Source organism: Crinia signifera, chromosome 11, assembly GCF_055691185.1.
Source record: "Crinia signifera chromosome 11, ASM5569118v1, whole genome shotgun sequence".
Lineage (NCBI taxonomy): Eukaryota > Metazoa > Chordata > Amphibia > Anura > Myobatrachidae > Crinia > Crinia signifera.
In genome coordinates, this window is record NC_139227.1 from 32,453,623 (window position 1) to 32,473,227 (window position 19,605).

At 47.2% G+C, this 19,605-nt stretch overlaps 1 protein-coding gene across 3 annotated transcripts in view; it reads left to right on the forward strand.

Moving 5' to 3' along the window:
* Positions 1-19,605, forward strand: part of SMPD3 (sphingomyelin phosphodiesterase 3) — a 123,467-nt gene that overhangs the window by 49,432 nt on the left and 54,430 nt on the right. For 2 of the 3 annotated variants that reach the window (XM_083165655.1, XM_083165654.1), the window contains one exon: positions 12,578-12,652. The exons of the other annotated variant lie outside the window; for it this stretch is intronic. The gene's annotated coding sequence lies outside the window, so the exon portion shown is untranslated. The remainder of the gene's footprint in view (positions 1-12,577; positions 12,653-19,605) is intronic. 3 annotated transcript variants of the gene reach the window in all.

Below are 19,605 nucleotides of genomic sequence, written 5' to 3' on the forward strand. Positions count from 1 at the left end.
TATACAACACACATGGCGGTACCCCTGGAATTATGCAGCACACATGGCAGCACTCCCGGACTGATACGGCACACATGGAGCACTCCTGGAATCATATGGCACACATGGCATAGATGCAGAGAGTGACAGGAAGAGACCATCATGATGGGGAGAGGCAGAGATGCTGTCTGTAAGGCACTAGTTGGCAAAAATAAGCAAACTGTGACTGGAGAGGGTGACAGGGAGTGTAAATGGGTGAGAGACTGGAGAGGATGACATAAAGTTGGTGAGAGGGTGACAGGCATTGTGTGACAAGAAGAGGGGAAAGGGAAGAGGCAGTGGCTGACAACAGGGAGAGGCAGTAGATGACCAGTGAGAGGGTGACCAGTAGTAAGGGACAGAGAGAGGAGGATGATAGGAGAGGCAATGGGTAAAGGGAAAGGCAGCGGTTGATGCAAGGCAGAGGGTTACAGGCAGTGGAGGAGAGGGTGAGAAACAGTGGGTGATACCAGGGAGGTGACAGGGAGAGGAAATGTTAAAAAAAAGTCTGTGGTTTGGGGGACCAAACAGCAATTTGGGTGCTCTAACCAGCAGTGGCGTAAGTTCATCCCAGTTGCACGGAGGCAAGATACTGTACAGGCCAAAATCGGCCCCGTTTTCGATGGTGGGGGGGACCTGTGCATGCGTGTATATGCTCATGTGCAGACCCCCATTGCAAACGCTTTTGGGGATTATAACACATGCTGAGACATTCGCTTAGTATTACACGGTTATGACATGTGCAGAAAGGCTGAACCTGGATACACAGTGTGGTCTGTAATGTAATGTAACACTGTATCATTAGAATCAGTTTGAACTAAGTAACATACAGAAGTGTTCAAATAAATCTCCTAACCATCTGTTCTATTGTAGACTCTTTGGAGTACTCCTATATGTATACTGTTCTATAATCAGGGAATCCTGAACCCTAAGCAAAAGAAATCATTTATCAAATGGAACGCCCGTGTTAACTAGTTAAATGATAGTCTCCCTCATATGTCCCAAATGTAAGTTATATAAAATGTTAATGATAAGAGCACAGGAAGCCAAACTGATTTTTAGCCATAATGCATGTCTTTAACAGAAGATACCTTTGTAGACGGAGGGTACGATCACTGGCCTGTGAGTGTCGGGGCTTCCCAGTGATGTAGTGACTGCGACAGGGTGCAAATTTCCCCCACCGTTTGGGCTTGTTCACTTGACAGCCTGAGAAGGTAGAAGTTCACAGGATCAGGACAGAGAGAACAGGAGAAAGGGGAGAAAGGGACATGACAGTGGGGACAGGGACAAAATTGTGGGGACAGGACAAAAGGCAAGGCAGGAAAGAGATGTCAGGGACAGTACAGAAGTGACAGGGTTGGGATAGAAGTCAGCATGCTGGTGGCCAGGAGGCCAGCATTCAATATACCAACGCCAGCATCCCGACATCAGAAGACCAGCACCAGAACCTCAAAAAGGATCAGGATGCTGACGTTCATTATAACGATAGCAAGCAACCCAATCGGTGGGTACGAGGGGCTAGTGTGCAGCCAGGGAAGAGGGGGAGAGGTGTAGGAAGTAGTCGTGGGGCTAGGGTGAGGCTATGGAGAGGGGAGGTTAGATTTATGCACTTAAAAGAAGGTGTTAAGATGCAGGCCTGGGTGGGGTGAGGTTTAGGTGGTGGGCTTCCACGGTTAGATTTAGGGACTAGAGGGGATGGTCAGGCTTCGGGGGTGGGGGGGGGGGGTGTTAGGCTGCAAGTGATGGTTATTGTAAGGGGGTAGGGGATACAGGGTGCGGGATTCTCCGTACTGGGATGCTGTGGTAGGTATTTTGACAGACACCATCCCCACTGCCAGGATATTGCATGTATCCTGTAACAAGGGACAGGGCTGGTACAGAGGTGTCAAGACTGTGGGCGAGATGTACTAAAGGGAAAATGCGGTAAAACCCCCGTTTTACCGCATTTTCCTATGTACTAAAACCCGTTCGCAGCGGTTTCGCAGGGCAGGGTATCGCCACCTTTGGGTGGCGATACCCTATAGAAGCCTATGGGCTTCTTTTCGCCGCCCGCCGAGTCGCTGCAACCCGCCGCCTCGCCGACCCCCCCTTTCCCCCCTCCCTTGGGCCTACCTTCTTGCAGGTCCTCCTGGACCCCGGAAGGTAAGCCCTTCCTCCCCCTAGCAACGCAGCCGGACGTCCTTCCGGCTGCAGGGGGAGGAGGAAGCGCCGGGGACAGCTTGCTTAGCTGTCCCCGGCGTGGATGCTGCAGAAGCCGGCTGGGAGGTGACGGAGACCCCCCGCACATCACAGTACAGGTATCGCGGGGGGCCTCCGTCACCGCATCGCGATGCCAGCCGCATATGTTAGTACATATGCGGCGGCATCGCGGCGGGGGGGGCGCGAAGGGCGGCGATGTATTTTAATACATCCCGCCCCAAGAAAGATGGAGCACAAAAAGGACAGAGGGGACAGAAGAGAGGAGTGACCAGAACAGTACAGTAATTACAGGAGGGGGGCAGAAAGGATAGAGACCAGAGAGAGGACATACATATTTAAGACAGAGGGGACAGGGACACAATAGTTTGGACAGGGACAGGACAGAGTTCCAGGACAGAGGGGATGTCACATGACAGAACAAAGAGAACAGAGAAAGGACAGAAGTGGCAGGACCAGGCCAAGGGGACATGAAAGAGTAGTGGGGTCAGGATGGATTCAGGAGTGACGGGGACAGTGCAGAGGGGGCAGAGACAAGATCATGGGGAGAGAGGTGGCATGCTGGTTGTAACAAGAAGACTTTTTCTTTAATGTACTTACTAGCAGTTCTCTGGGCGATCCCTCTGTCAGCAGCGCTAGCGCTTTTCTATAGCTGGGACTGGGATCAGCAGGTCTGTTACAGGGCAGTGCCGGGGCGCATGCACCCTTCCCCTGAGCACCAGTCAGTGTGGCCGCGGCTGTATCATAGCAGCCACCGGGTGAGCTGGAGAGAGGCACATGGGGAGCGGGTGGGCAGCCAGTGAGTGAGAGGTCAAGTGGGAGACGGAGACAGCGGCAGTAGCGATGCTGCGCAGCAGTAACAGTAACAGGGGAGTACCCTGTTACTGTTGCGCAGCATCGCTACTGCCGCTGTCTCCGTCTACCACGTGGCTGGGTAGGCGATCCCGCTGTATGTCACAGCCAGCAGCAGTAGCTGCCGGCTGCTACCTTTGAGGGGAGAGGACGAGGTGGGCCACGGGACTATCTACATACAGCGGGAGGAGGAAAGTCAGGCAAGGTCTATGTGTATGCAGCGGGTACGAGGAGGCGGGGCCACATGGGAGGGTGGGGGGGGGGGGGGGGGAGGAGGCCGAACTGGGCTGGGACATGGGCTGCAACCTGCTGCTGAGGCTGCGCTACGGCGATATAATATGTAATGACGAGGCACCCGGCCGAATTGTGTGGGCAGCGCAAGCACACTTCACACCCACCCAGCATCATTCGGCCTCACTGTGGTCGGCCTCCCGGGAAACTTCCCGGTCAATTTAATGGCCAATCCGCCCCTGGATGGTTCCATAGCAACTAGAGAGCTGCAGGAGCGCTCGGGCCTTCTCCATGGACTGAGGGGGACTGTAAAAATATTACACCCCCCACCCCAATAAGTGCTTTAATAATAGACAGCTAAATAAGTGGATTGAAGCTAATTACATTTCACATGACAAAGCCTTGCTTGCTGGGGAGCATATTCCACATTGACGTGGGTATCGGGAGGAAAAGAATACGTGGCAGAGAAGACAGTGGTGTCGTATTTCTGGAACATGATCCATCTACCTAGACCACAATGCAGAGCTTAAATCTGACCAGGCCTGCGTTACCTGAAATGGTTAAACTGATCTCTGTAATCACGTTAAATGCAGCGTGGGCGGTAGTTAATTTTCTACTGAATTAATATAAATACCATTAAGAGACAAATCTGCCTTTCCCTGATGAATTTGTAGATGTTCAGGCTTTGGCATGTCTCCGGCACAGTAACCCATTCGCGCCGCTTCCCATCACTCATGGCTGCGCTCCTGGACCTTCTCATCTCTTTGCATCGTCAATATTTAATGTTCCTCCTTGCTGTGGCCCACATTTTGACATTTTGTGGAACAGTTTGATGGAAATGCTGCTGCTGACTGTTATTTTATATATATAAATTATAACCTGGACATTTGTACGCAGTTGGGGCCGGTGCAGAGTCGAACAAAGTTCAGCTTCGCCGGCGGGATTTGCTTGTTCTTGCCTTGCACATACTCTACAGCCGAGAGCTCACATCTACTGGTGATCTGGAGGTGTTCAGCCAATTGAGCGTTCTAGTAAGACATATTGCTGGTAGGCAAATTTTTATTATGGCAAGTTGATGGGAACTGCATGCAGACCAAGGACAGGCTCCTGCAGGTGCGCACTGTAATTATGACAGCGATTAAAACAAGCTTATGGACATCATTCCTGCCTACTCTCCTGGAAGGTGCAGAAGACTAAAAATTCCTTGGGCAGTCCCCAGTACCCCTGGATTTCTCACATCCAGCCCATTTCCTAGTGCAGAGGGACACCGTGGACGCTGGGGGACCAATGGGGCACCACCAGGGGACCAGGTAAGTATGATAGGGAAAAATACCGGGAATCACTAGAGTATTGATTGGTGGATCTAAAATGATGCGATTCGTGTTATTTTAACTCCAGCCCTTATGCAGTGACTTGGAGCTGGCGCTGCCTCCTCCATAGTGTAAATGGGAAACGGGTCGACCCATTTAACCTGTTCACTTTGCACAGCAACGAACCGGTAAGAACTTTTTCACCGGTTCTTATTGCTGTGTTGCTACCCGTTTGGGGGACCCGGTAACTGCTTTCACATCGCACTAATTACCGGGTCGAGCTGGCAAGAAACGGGCTTGTACCGGGTAATTAGTTGCGCGATGTGAAAGGGGTATTAGAGACTGCTGTTATAAAGTGTTTCCTGCTGTAGGGGGGCTAAGAAGGGGTTGCTGAGAGTCGACAATAGTGGCTGCAGCAAATCGCTGCCCTTGCAAATCCCTTAGTGCAGGGGTTCCCAATCTTTTTCTAATCACGGCACCCTAGAGTAACAGAATCTTTCCAAGGCACCCCTAGGCCCCAAAAATATATATCAAATTATGGGCAACCAATGAGAATCTACATATTTATGTAGCACCTTCTAGAAGATAATAGATATAAACTTATTGGTTGCCAATAGCAACATCCCATCTGCAGTAGAACTCCCATCTTAGTCATAGTGTTCATTTGATTTATGTCAAATTATATAATGTCATTACTTTATGGAGATCAATGTGTCTATTCGCACACTGCCGCCATAACAAGAAAATTAGACCCATGTACGAAAAATGTAAATGTAATCATGGCACCTACATTATGTTTGTTTACATCACGTCTCATCCGCATTTCACTTGTCTGCCCTCAGTGTGGCACTGTCTATGGGACTGGCACTCCCGGATCATCTCTGCCCGGTACGCTGCTGTAATATTCTGCATGACTATTCCACAGATATTTCTCTGTCACTTTTTCCCTGTCATCGGTAATTATAGAAACACATAATGTGACAGACGATAACTCCTCTCCAATCAGCCCACTGGCTTTTCTCTTTTCTACTTTTCAATTTGAGGACAAACTTTAGCATATGCCAACTGAATGGAATCGTTACTGCGTGGCAGGGTGTTTGTGGAGCAATTCTGTGTGCCTATTCTGTACTGCGTGTAGCTAATAAAATTACCTTGCTTTGCACGTGAGCTACAGGCAATGTTTAACGTAGACGCAGTGGAACATGTGTTGTGATAGGATGTGAGAATCAGAAAGTGGGAGATGTTGGGAGAGTTTTTCCATTTTTTTTTTAAAGCGGCAATCATTTACGGGGGGGGGGGGGGGGACAGGTTGATTTTGCCATGTAAGTGATTTCCCCTTTAAAAAAAGAAAAGGAAAACTCTCTCAAAATCTCTCACTATCTGATTCTCACAATCTATTACATTTGGCCCAGTTTGTCTATTACGGAGCTAAATAATTTACCTGAATAAACCAATGAGTTTGTATGTCACTCTATTATTCAAATAAAACAGATGTTCTCTCTCTCTCTCTCTCTCTCTCTCTCTTACTATCTCTCTCTCTAATTCTCTCTCTCTTTTAGTACAAAGGTATTGTGTGATTAGGTAGCTCTATGGTTATATAAAGGCTTTGAACTGGATGCTGAATGGTAGAATTAACAAGATTTCATAACAAGATATTTATCCTGCGGGAGGCTCCCGCTTCGGTAATAAATCTCCTGCTACCCTGCATTGTACTTCAAATCTCCCAGATTCTTCAGATTATGCCAGGGGTGCCACTAATGAATTTCTTTGCAAGGACAATGATTTACTGTAGCTACTCAGAAGGTAGGGAGAGAGCATGATATAAAGAAGAACATGATCACACACAGGGTCTTGTTATCTGTACTGGTGTGCACTCATACATAGCATGCTGTTACTTCTGCTTCTAGTGACTTAGGTAAGAATTTATGTTAGTAACGTTTCTTTAGTTAAAAACTTTTGTTTACTTAGAGTACCTGGTGTCTATAATTATTGGTTAATGCTATAATAGAATAGAAAACAGCACATCCAATAAATATAGGTAGTGCCTACAAAATGCAGCCAGTCCAGTGCTCACAATAATATAACCTGTCAATAGTTGCAAAACGTTCTAAAATATATTGTTACTAATTTTATATAGAAATATCTTACAACAAGCATTGAAGCATAGACACGCCCATATGTGGAGCTAGACATGCCCTTTGGGCTGAGTGTGACACGCCCCCTTGACTACTCTAATCTCCTGATGCCAGTTCTCAAAAGTAGGCAAGTATGCATAATAATCGAGTGACTGATGTATCTGAGAATATCTGCACTAGAATGTCAGTTGATGGGCAAATGCTGGTTGCATGTAACTTCTGTCCCATCTGGTCCCCGCAGTCATCAATATCAGTGTCAGCGGGGCTCGTTTAGGGCCAGATGCACTAAGCTTCAAAAGTGATAAAATGGAGAGTGATAAACAATCAACCAATCAGCTCCTACCTGACATTTTTTAAACACAGTCTGTGACATGGCAGGTAGGAGCTGATTGGCTGGCTGTTTATCACTCTCCATTTTATCACTTTTGAAGCTTAGTGCATCTGGCCCCCTGTGTGTAGTGTGTTATGGTGACCACAGATGCATTGATCCCGGCGTGCGTTCTGTGCTTAACTAGCACACATCGCATTGTATGCCTTATGCATGCGTTGTGCATGCGATGCGATAAAAAGCTAGGGTACTTGTGGATTATCACGGCTCCCACGATGGGCATCGTATGCTAAAAAATCGCATCGCATGCGATCGCATTGCATGCAATTTGATCACATGCGATCGCATCGCAGGCGATCGCATACGATTTTGCACTGAAAAGCATCCAAATGCATTGGAATTAGTATTAAACATGTTCAATGGCCCCCAAATGGCATTTTTGAGGCTGTACCACCCCCACTATCAACGTGAACCCGAAGCGTGGCGGTACGCGTCCTACGACCTTTTCATACCCCCACTATCCACGTCGGCGTAAAGTTGTGAATAGAAAGTGTGGCGAGCGCAGCGAGCCACCGAGCCCGAAGCGTGGCGAGCGCAGCATGCCCCGCGAGGGGACGCGGATACCTTCACAGGTATCCGCGTCCCCTCACGGGCTTCACAGGTGTCCGCGTCCCCTCGCGGTGCTCGCTGCACTCGCCACGCTTCGGGCTCGGTGGCTCACTACGCTCGCCACACTTTCTATTCTCAACTTCACGCCGACGTGGATAGTGGGGGTATGAAAAGGTCGTAGGACGCGTACCGCCGCCCCTCGCGGGCTCGCTTCCGGTTCGCGTTGATAGTGGGGGTGGTACAGCCTCAAAAATGCCATTTGGGGGCCATTGAACATGTTTAATACTCATTCCAATGCATTTGGATGCTTTTCAGTGCAAAATCGTATGCGATCGCATACGATTTTGTCAAAAACGTCAAAAATCGGTAAGCATCGCATCGCATGCCATCGCATGCCACTATATATGGCATGCGATGGGAGCCATGATAATCCACAAGTACCAAAGCTAGTACAAAAAGTATGTGCAGCACATACTTTTTGTACTGTGCGATGAGGTGCCGCGGGAGCGCTCATCTCAAAGCACACATCGCACCGCCGGGATCGATGCGTCTGTGGGCACCTTAAGACAAATCCTAGATCTGCTCACAGGAACCAAAGCATTGTTGTTAGGGGCCCGGACACATGTCTAGATGGCTAACTGATGAATGCTATTGTTGTTGTTAGTGGTAACGGCTGGTCTTGCCAAGCAACCATTGCTATTACATCCATATACAGCAGACTACAGTATCTCTTAAAACAGCTGTTTACAATACATGAGATGTTCATCGCATCAAAGTGTGTCTTGCACCTACTGTCTGTAACACATTATACAACACATTATGTCACACATATACAGTCGGCTGCATTGGAACAATCAGTTGTTCTCAGCTGTCAAAACACTTATCCTTATTTCTCTTATGTTACGTTACTGTTTTCCGATATATATAGATATAAAGGCCAGAGCTGAGGGGCTCCCACTAGGAAATGGATTTGATTGTGTTGCATCAATTCAATACAGGACTTGGAAGGCTCTTACCCAGATAACTTTCCTGCTGTACAGTTTCATTTGAACTAAACTTAAATTGGGTAACTCTCCTTATCCTTGATATATATGAGCCAGAAGGGGGAAACATTTCAAGTCTTGGGGGTTAATTTACTAAGATGGGAGTTATATTGAAGATTGGTGTTTCCCATGGCAACCAATCAGATCCTACTTATTTATTTAGCACCTTCTAGAATATAATATATATATAATCTGATTGATTGCTTCTTCTCCTTGGAGTCTTCCCAGGCACCGCACATCTCCAGATACACTCAGCTTACCCGATGTCCAGGGGAACAAGTCAGCACATATATTACATACATGATAATATATATGTGTATATGTGCTAAGCGGTTTCTCCACTGCATTATATGGTTGTTGCTCCACTAATGGTTACAACCAATCAGCTCCTGACTACAGTGGAATAAATTGAAATGTTGCCCCCCCCCCCCCCCCCTTCCAAAAGAGTTTTTGGCGTGTCCCCTCCCCCTCGTACATTAATTATAATAGTTGCTGCCAGGGGTTTTGTGCTAGTTGCCAGGGGTTTTGTGGACATTGCCTGGGGCTTCATGTTCATTGCCTGGGGCTTCATGCTCATTGCCTGGGGCTTCATGCTTGTTGCCTGAGGCTTCATGCTCGTTGCCAGGAGTTATATGCTCATTGTCAGGGGTTTTGTGGTCATTGCCAGGGGTTTTATGGTCATTGCCTGGGGCTTCATACTTGTTGCCAGAAGTTATATGCTAATTGCCAGGAGTTATATGCTCATTGTCAGGGGTTTCATGTTCATTGCCAGGGGTTTTGTGGTCATTGCCTGGGGCTTTATGTTTGTTGCCTGGAGTTATATGCTCATTGCCAGGAGTTATATGCTCATTGTAAGGGGTTTCATGCTCATTGCCAGGGGTTTTGTGGTCGTTGCCTGGGGCTTCATGTTCGTTGCCAGGAGTTATATGCTCATTGCCAGGAGTTATATGCTCATTGTCAGGGGTTTCATGCTCATTGCCAGGGGTTTTGTGGTCATTGCCTGGGGCTTCATGTTTGTTGCCAGGAGTTATATGCTCATTGCCAGGGTTATATGCTCGTTACCAGGGGCTTCTTGCTCATTGCCAGTGGTTTAATGTTCAAAGGTGTGCCAGTACTCTCGGAATCTGGCTTTTCTGGGTAGCACTATACACGCTACCCTTCCCTGTCAGTAGGACCTTTAGCATCAGTCTCCTTCAAGGCAGCAGCCATTTTGGAGGGATCTCTTCAGCAGATCTGCATAAAACAGATGCCCAACAGTAGCTGATTGGATGGTACTTTATCTGTCTTCACTTGATCTTTTTCCAAGGTTTGAAGCATCTCCCATTATTCTACTAATGATCAAAAAAAAAATATGAAGGCATATAAATATATATATATATATATATATATATATATATATATATATAAATGGGTGAGCTACCTACAGTTTATTTGCTGTCTGGATATCTATAGAGATAGCGGCTTTTTTCATACTATTTCCCACTTACTATTATTATCTGTTTTTACTGCTTGTGTTTCCATCCCGCCTCTGCTAATTGATTTATTGCTAATTTACTATCTTGGTGTTCGGGACACTGAGCCGCCATAACTCTTCCACGCGACCTTATTGAATTAACCAGCTCATTACCTCTTGATGTAAATGTTGCTAACCGAGTTAAGGTTTTCCTGTGATGTCATCAGTGCAACAACAAGGGAACCAGCAAAGGAAATCAGCTCTGAAATGTGGAAAACCTTTTTTCTGCTCATTAGATGCCAGGGACATTTATCAAAAGATACAGCCAAGTCTGTTGCTTCATGTAATTGAGTTTTTATTGCAGCAATTCATTTTTTAGTATTGTGCATGTACCTGAGGATAGTTTGTAAATGCCTGGGAAAGTCTGCTACAGAGTCTACTCTTTCTATTTAGTAGTGTGTTGATTTGTTACTCCACTATCCTGTATTTCAGAGTAAGTAAATCATAAGTAGAATATTGAGGTTTTTCAGGCATCATTTGTGTCAAGTTCCTCGTACACATTTTATAGATATTTGCTTCAGTGGTGTATGTTAACTTAAAATTGTGCGCCCCCCTGCCAAAAAGTTTGTGGTGCCCCACCATACAGTACATTAAATATATATATACATTTTTTAAGGGTTGTCTCCTCCCAGCCCCCCCAGAAAGGTGGGCAATCCTCCCGGATACCGGTGCCCCACCCCCGCGGCAGTGTTAAGTTCCCTCCATTTGAGGCTTTTCATGGGGGCTAAAGGTGCAAATTGCATCATTTAGCCCCACCTACTCCTTGAAGACCCTCAAATTGCGAGATTTACAGTACTGGGGCGGGGCTTGATAACGTCTACATGAGGCCCCACCCCCCAAAGTGCTGCTGACAGTCTCCTCTCCAGGCTTCTCCCAGACAGGAGGCTTTAAAAGTAGGCAACCCTTATTTTTTTTACATGCATACTCAGTGCCAGGGGTTACATGCTCATTGTCAGGGGTTCCTTGCTTGTTGTCAGGTGTTACAGTACATGTTTATTGCCTGGGATTTCATGCTCGTTTTCAAGGGCTTCTAGCTTGTTGTCAGGGGTTACATGCTGGTTGACAAGGGTTTTCAATGATCATTGCCAAGGGGTTTCTTGCTCATTGCCACCGGATTGCAGGGGGTTAATTTATTGTTGCCAGGGGTTACATGTTACTAGTCAAGGGGATGCAGGCTCACAAAGTGTCAGCGCTCTTGGAATCTGGTACTTCCGGGTAAAGCAGTAACCCTGCTCTCTCCAGTAGGACCTGTAGCATGTCTCATACAAGGCAGCGGCCGTTTTTGGTGTCACATTTCTAAGCAGATTCCATGCAGACTGCGGCACCCCCTCTCTCCTGCCAGCACTTTAGTTGTGATGGCCTAGTTACGCTACTGATATGTTCCCATATCCTTGTATAGTAGTTAGAAAATAAAGCTAATCATTCAATATCACAAACAGGTAACTCATTTAAAGGGTAATTCCACCCTTAAATGTTGTAGATGGTGTAATGCGGGGTACACACCAGGACGACCCGCTCACGATGCACATCGTGAGCGGGTCGTCAGTGTCTCGTCCGACCCGCTCACGATGACGCGGGAGGGCACGACCCGCTCACGATGTGCACCGTGAGCGGGTCCGATCCGATGGCGACCCGCACCCGGTTCTATGGTCGTCATTGAGATCCTACCTGCAGCAGGTAGGATCTCAATAACGACCGACCGACCCGCGGGACCGCGCATCGGATCGGAATCGCTCCACACCAGGTCAGAAAAGGGCCCAATCAGCACACAATCTACATCCGATTGATCGGAATTGGATCTAGATTGTGCTGATCGGGCCCTAGTCGTCCTGGTGTGTACCTAGCATTAGAATTTTTCTCCCTCTACTAGATGGTCCTAGAACAGGGATGGGAAACCTTTGGCTCCCTGCTGTTGTTGAACTAAACATCCCAGCATGCCCTGCAACATTTTTAGCAAGGCCAGATAACAAAACTGTTGCAATGCATGCTGGGATGTATAGCTGGGAGCCAAAGGTTCCCCATCCCTGTCTTAGAAGGTCCTAAATGTCTAAAATGAAAACGATTATCTGTAGGTCTGTCCGGCAGTATAATTTGTGAACGTGTGGTAGAGTTTTACTACTGTTGTAATGGACTAACATGTACACTACTGGGAGACCAGAGCACAAAACAAGGTCATAAAGTCAAATTGCAGCGATGCCTTCAGGACTCCACATCACCCTATAAATGTAATGCTGCCCTCTTTACAACCACGAGCCCCAAGCGGCTTTGTGTACTGTCTAATGCTTTTGCATTTGAAATATTTATGGTGCAAATCCAGCAGTAAGATGTTTCTTTATTTCCAGACCGGAGGAGGCGCTCAGTTTGCGAGATAAAAGCAGAAGAGACAGACGCTTGTACAGTATAATCCGCCTTGTCCGGTGAGTTATTTTAAGACCTACCAGTCATAATTATTGCTGCTTACAGGTAATCTCTGACACTTGGGAGGACAGATCTGGTGGCTCAATTAGTGACATATTGATTTCTTTCTCTTTGTCATTCTATGGCCCTTATTCTAATTCGGACGGTACGGCCCGCGTGCGGCCGTACCGCCGATGTTTTTCTTCTGCACATGCGCAGAGGTCAATCTGCGCATGTGCAGCCCCCTTCGCCGCAGACGTATTTCGTCCGCCGCAAAGGGGGCGTATAGGGGCGTGAGGGGCTTCATACCCTCATTTCCCTATGTGTACGCCCCGCGTTTCATGGGCGTTCCCATGCAAACGCGGGGCGTATGCATGGTAATGAGGGTATGACGCAACTCATGGGGGCGGAAAGCTGACGTCGCCGGATGTCAGCTCTCAGCCCCCATACAAGCTAGCACACGGACGATTGTCCGTGTGGTCTCAGCTTGCGGGAGCTGCCGGGGCGTGCGGACCTGCCTTCGATGGTCGACGACCATCGAATGCAGGGGGCAGCTCCCACCATGGTGGAGGCGTACGCCTCCACCATTTTTATGCGGATCGCCAGCCGTCCGTGTACGGACGGCCGTGGCGATCCGTCTCGTGGGCGGGGATTGGTTTGTGCGGCCAGAGCACCGTGTGCGGCTCTGGCCGCACCAACCAGAATAAGGGCCTATGTGTGGATCTGGAGAGGAAGTCTCCGCCACCAAAATGCAGTGCATCCATAGGTGCCGATTTATGTTTTTGCTGGTGGGTGCTCAAGTCAAAAATGGCTTTATGGGGAAGGGGTGTGGCCACAAAATAATACCAATTTATATTACGGAGCACAGTTGTCTCCAAAATTCAAATTACGGCAACAGAGTTCCACATACATAAATGCCCCCACAGTGCAGGCACATAAATGCCCCCACAGTGCAGGTACTCCGCGGACAGAATACACTCTTCCCAGCATACTGTTTCCCAGGTGGCGGGTCCGGCTATGTAGGTGCTGCAGCCGCAAATTAGCAAGTTAATATGGCGGCCCAGCAGCGGGACTCTGGCCCGTGGGTGCTCATCAATTTCCGTGGGTGCTCAGCCCCTTGAGCACCCACAGAATCGGCACCAATGAGATCCTATAGATGGGTGTGGATGATAGGGTCGACAGTTTTTATGTCAACGTGCACAAGGTCGACAGGCAAAAACTCAACATAAGCAAAAAATTTAGACACAGGGATTGTCAACACATTAAAATATTGATGTGTTTTAAAATCTTTTTTTTCTGGTGTCAATTTGTAGATTTCAATACATGGACCCCAAATTACTACTTCGGTCACCATGCACTTTACCATTCCCAGTAAAGTATAATAAAGCTAAAAAAAAAAAAAAAAATATCATGTCAACCTTTTCATGTGCCGACCAGTACCCTTTTGACCATTTTACCATGTTGATCTATTTTGACCAGATTGAACGTATCCCCTGAGTTTGGCAGCAATGTGGTATGCCGGCCACACCTGGTTATTTTTTTAAAGGGGCAATCACTTACAAGGAATGGTTTTGCTGGTAAGTGACTGCCCCTTTAAAAAAAAAAATCTGAGTTTGGCCGACATCCCGCACTGGTGCCAAACTTGGGCAGCATTATACAGTATACCACCCATGATGTCGACATATTGATTGTCAACCTATCATCCTGTATAGATTTATGCTCAACTTTGCAGACGCCTATCACTTATCATGTACAATGAATTATGAATGGCCAATCGACCATCAATGATAAAAAAAATTATCGATGGTTTATGGCCGATGTTGAATACTTTTGCCATTGATGTGGGAGAACCAGATGGTTTCACTACATCAATGGCACAGCGGGACCTATGTTCTGCCAATCAGTTAAAGAAAATGGTTGACAATCGACAGCTAAAACTATCGATGGTTATCCATCACATAGTTTGTTACTATCTATGGCTGGTTGCAGTATATGGGGAATGCACCGATGGCCATCCGTACAATAAATGGGCCTTGTGTCGAGTTAATAAAACATTTTTGGAAAAAGGGCAATCCAATCTGATTCCATTTGTGGGGGGGGGGGGGGGGGGGGGTTGGTGTGTACTTGCCCTAGCTCAATTGTAAATCAACTATAAATATATGTGTACCTATTAAATCAGGTTGCGCATCGCAGACATCAGCCGACCCCCATCCTGGTCTGTAAAGAATGTAGGCATTTCGCGTCAACATTTTAATTACATCTCCCATAAACAATGCATAAAACTTATGTTTTTCAAAATATAAATGAAGCTTATACCTTCCACACCCACACATGCCGCTCCGCTAGGATCCTGAGAGGCTGCTTACGGGAAGCCCAGTAATGATGTGTGCTAAATGAAGACAATTAGCTCTCCCTGAATATCTGTGTGTGCGCCGGAGCGGTGTGGGAAGGAACCGCATTCAGATCAGAGCTCATTCCACCTACTTAGCTCGTCATTGGCTAATGTCCCTAACGCTGTAACGGCTGATGGAGCTGCAGGGGTTAATGTCAGCATGGGCGACACTGTCACAAATTGCAGGCACAGTGTCCTAAGCAGCACACGCTTGCCTAAAAATAATCCGTGCTAGTATGAAAATAACAGTAATTAGCATTTCTGATCCTGTTCTCCTTAGATCTGCGCGCTAATGCAAAATATTTATGTGTAACAATCCACTTTCATACTGTTAATGCACTCAGTATTAAGCCACTAATGCAGCAATAACGTGTTCTCATCGCCCTCTCGGGCCCACGGGTGATTGGGGGGAGGCCGGTGAAGCCTAAGCTCCATTTATTATTAGATATTTATTATATACTTATTCATATTTACTGCTGTAAGTTTTGTCTGTGGGAACTAAAATCTGTTCATTTATGGGAGCGTGTGGCAAACAACCATTTCCTACCAAATGCTGGGAAACGTACAAAAAAAACCCGCAGTTCGGACACCGGGGGGTGGCCAAACCAGACCTCGAGGTCTACAAACAGCTCATGTTTTCCAGGCCACCTGTGGATCCGTAGAATGTCTTGGTTAGAAATGAATGCAGCACATGTTTAAAAATGTGTCAGTAAGTAATAACTACACCTATCCTCCGGCTAGGCAGTCTGGAAAATGTGTCAGTAAGTAATAACTAGACCTGCCCTCCGGCTAGGCAGTCTGGAAAATGTGTCAGTAAGTGATAACTACACCTGCCTTCCGGCTAGGCAGTCTGGAAAATGTGTCAGTTAGTGATAACTACACCTGCCTTCCGGCTAGGCAGTCTGGAAAATGTGTCAGTTAGTGATAACTACACCTGCCTTCCGGCTAGGCAGTCTGGAAAATGTGTCAGTAAGTAATAACTAGACCTGCCCTCCGGCTAGGCAGTCTGGAAAATGTGTCAGTAAGTGATAACTACACCTGCCCTCCGGCTAGGCAGTCTGGAAAATGTGTCAGTAAGTGATAACTACACCTGCCTTCCGGCTAGGCAGTCTGGAAAATGTGTCAGTAAGTGATAACTACACCTGCCCTCTGGCTAGGCAGTCTGGAAAATGTGTCAGTAAGTAATAACTAGACCTGCCCTCCGGCTAGGCAGTCTGGAAAATGTGTCAGTTAGTGATAACTACACCTGCCCTCCGGCTAGGCAGTCTGGAAAATGTGTCAGTAAGTGATAACTAGACCTGCCCTCCGGCTAGGCAGTCTGGAAAATGTGTCAGTAAGTGATAACTACACCTGCCCTCCGGCTAGGCAGTCTGGAAAATGTGTCAGTAAGTGATAACTACACCTGCCCTCTGGCTAGGCAGTCTGGAAAATGTGTCAGTAAGTAATAACTACACCTACCCTCCGGCTAGGCAGTCTGAAAAATGTGTCAGTAAGTGATAACTACACCTATCCTCTGGCTAGGCAGTCTGGAAAATGTGTCAGTAAGTAATTCCTACACCTGCCCTTCGGCTGGGCAGTCTGGAAAATGTGTCAGTAAGTAATAACTGCACCTATCCTCTGGCTAGGCAGTCTGGAAAATGTGTCAGTAAGTAATAACTACACCTACCCTCCGGCTAGGCAGTCTGGAAAATGTGTCAGTTAGTGATAACTACACCTGCCCTCCGGCTAGGCAGTCTGGAAAATGTGTCAGTAAGTAATAACTACACCTGCCCTCCGGCTAGGCAGTCTGGAAAATGTGTCAGTAAGTAATAACTACACCTGCCCTCTGGCTAGGCAGTCTGGAAAATGTGTCAGTAAGTAATAACTACACCTGCTCTCCGTCTAGGCAGTCTGGAAAATGTGTCAGTAAGTGATAACTACACCTATCCTCTGGCTAGGCAGTCTGGAAAATGTGGACTGTTGGTACTGTAGCTCCTGAGGACTGGTTTGGCCACCCAGGATTACACCATCTATGCACAAACAGTATGTGGTCACAGCAAAAAGGTCGACAGTGAATACAGTCTACAGTATTGGTAGACAGTCAGAAGTTCAACACATGGAAAATGTTGACATGCATTAGGTCGACATTTGTTACAAGGTCTACACAAGCAAAATGTCGACATGGAAACAGGTCGATGTAGGAAAGGTCAGCATGAATTTTTCATGATTTTTTTTTTAAAAACCTTCTCGCTCATACTTTATAATCCAAGTTGGCATAGAAGGAGAATATAATAGTCATGTGGCACCGTGCCCAAAGCATAGCGAGCCACGCAAGGGGATGCGGCACAATGATATCACACTGGCCGAGGCATTCGCACTGGCAGGGGCAGGCAGGAGGCGGCAACAAGGGAACGCCCATCGTTTTATAGGAATCCCCATAAAAGTGCTGGGCGTTCCCCTGGGCGTGTTGGTGCTTGCATGGGGCACGCACCCCCAATTCGGCGATCTGCGGGCATCTGATAAGTAAGTATGGACATTCCTGTCCAAGGGGAGGCTGAAGAAATCGTTTGATGGTCAGCAACCTTGGAATGATTTCTCCTGCTTTCAGTGGCATGCAAGGGGATGAGTTCGGGAAGTTGCGAGTATCTGCAGCCTAGCGAACAGGTCTGAATCAGGCCCATTGTAGAAGCGGACAGACTTGCCTTGTTTCCGCTGAAGATTTGGCTGATCACCGTTCTGTCAATAGGCCACTAAACCAAAACTCATGATAATGCCGCCTCACTGTATCACTATGAACCTGTGTCCTCACTGACCTAAGACCGCTAGTCAGACTGCCTCCACTGTGTATAACTGATGGATGTACTGTAATAATGTGCAATGTTTCATTATCCTCACTCAATGGGCATCGATCCTGTTTTCCAAGCAGCCTGTAGTTAATTTAGATGGAAACTTTTGAAGAAAAAACTGAAGATCAATAGAATTGACTTGGACTTCAATGCCCCTAGTACATATGATTATAACGTTTTTGCATCATTTCTTCCAGTGTTGCATTGGTTCTTAGATTTTGTTTTAAAACTATTTTTGATAAAGGCCCAAACACACCGGGAGACTTTGAGCTGAAAGCCGCTCAAAACAGGAGGTTTCGGACCGGTGTACGGACCGGCGATGAGCGGTGAGCACTGCTGCGTGCTCCCGCAACATCGCCGGGAAAGCTGCTCATCTGCTGGTAATACCAGCAGATGAGCGGCTTTCAGGACGGCTTTGCATAGCTCTGCGCTATGCAATGCCGTCTAACCCCCCCCCCCCTCCGTTAGCGCCGGGCAGGGGGAAAGCCGCTCAGTGCATACACAGCGATGATAGCGATCATTGTTGTCCATACACACTGGGCATAGTCGCCCAATGTGTATGGACCTTAACGCTCTCATTGTGACAGCTGAGGTGCACTAGTAGGTTGTATAGAAGGCATCAAACCATATGGAGTTCAATTAAAAACCTCTAAGTTGGTAACTAGCACAGGTCTGCTTTTAGGACCCCTCCCCTCCCTTTATTATACCTCCCAACTGTCCTGTTTTTCCCGGGACCGCCCCGGGTTTTTTTGTTTGGGGGGGGGGGGGGGGGGGGGGGAGTTGGTAGTCCCCCCAGCCTGAAGGGAATAGACGATGTGTGCACAGCGACTATTCGATGGTGCAGAGGGTGAAAATGGGGGCGTAAACATGTGGTGGCTTCATTTGCATACACCATGCCCACATTTACATAGGCCACGCCCCTTGTTGGCCATGCGAGTGTCCCTCTTCAAAGGGATCAGAAGTTGGGAGGTATGAGTTTATGTTTTCCAGGTCTCCTCAAAGAGGGGCAGATTTTTTAAGCATGATAAAGTGGTCATAAAGTAGAATGTGATAATGCACCAGCCAATCAACTCCTAACTGTAATTTTTTTTAACACAGCTGATTGGCTGGAGCATTTTCACCTTCCACTTTATCACTTTACCAGGCCTAATACATCGGCCCCAAAGTCCCAAGTGAAATAATTAGCTCCACCTGTAGATCTTTTAAAATGTGTCAGCGAGTAATGAGTGCACCTGTGCACCTACAGGGTGACATGGGAAATGGGAACTGTTTGGGGTCCTGTGGACCGAGTTTGAGAACTGATTTTTTAGAGTATGTACTACATAATATGTATATATGAGGAGTTTATTTGTTATAGAGCAGAAATAACCTTTTAGCAAATGGCCATCAGATGATTCACTCAATAGTTCTTCATCGATGGTGCCATCAGTACTTTACAGCAATGGCAGAAAAACACTACTGAAAACTGGCGATGGTTTAATCAACCATGGGAGTTTCAGCAGCTGACCAATCAGAGAAGGGGATGGGGTTAAACAGGATGCCACTGACCGAAGAAGGTCTAAAGGAGCCCATACACGCTCCGTTGTGGTCCGGCTCCGTTCTGTACTATGCGATGCGCGCTCCCGCGCATCACATAGTATGGTACAAAAAGTACTTTTTTTACTAGCTACACATCGGATCGGATCGCAGTGCATGCGCAATGCATGCACAAGGCATGCGATCCAATACGATGTGTACTTTAAAAGTACATAACGGA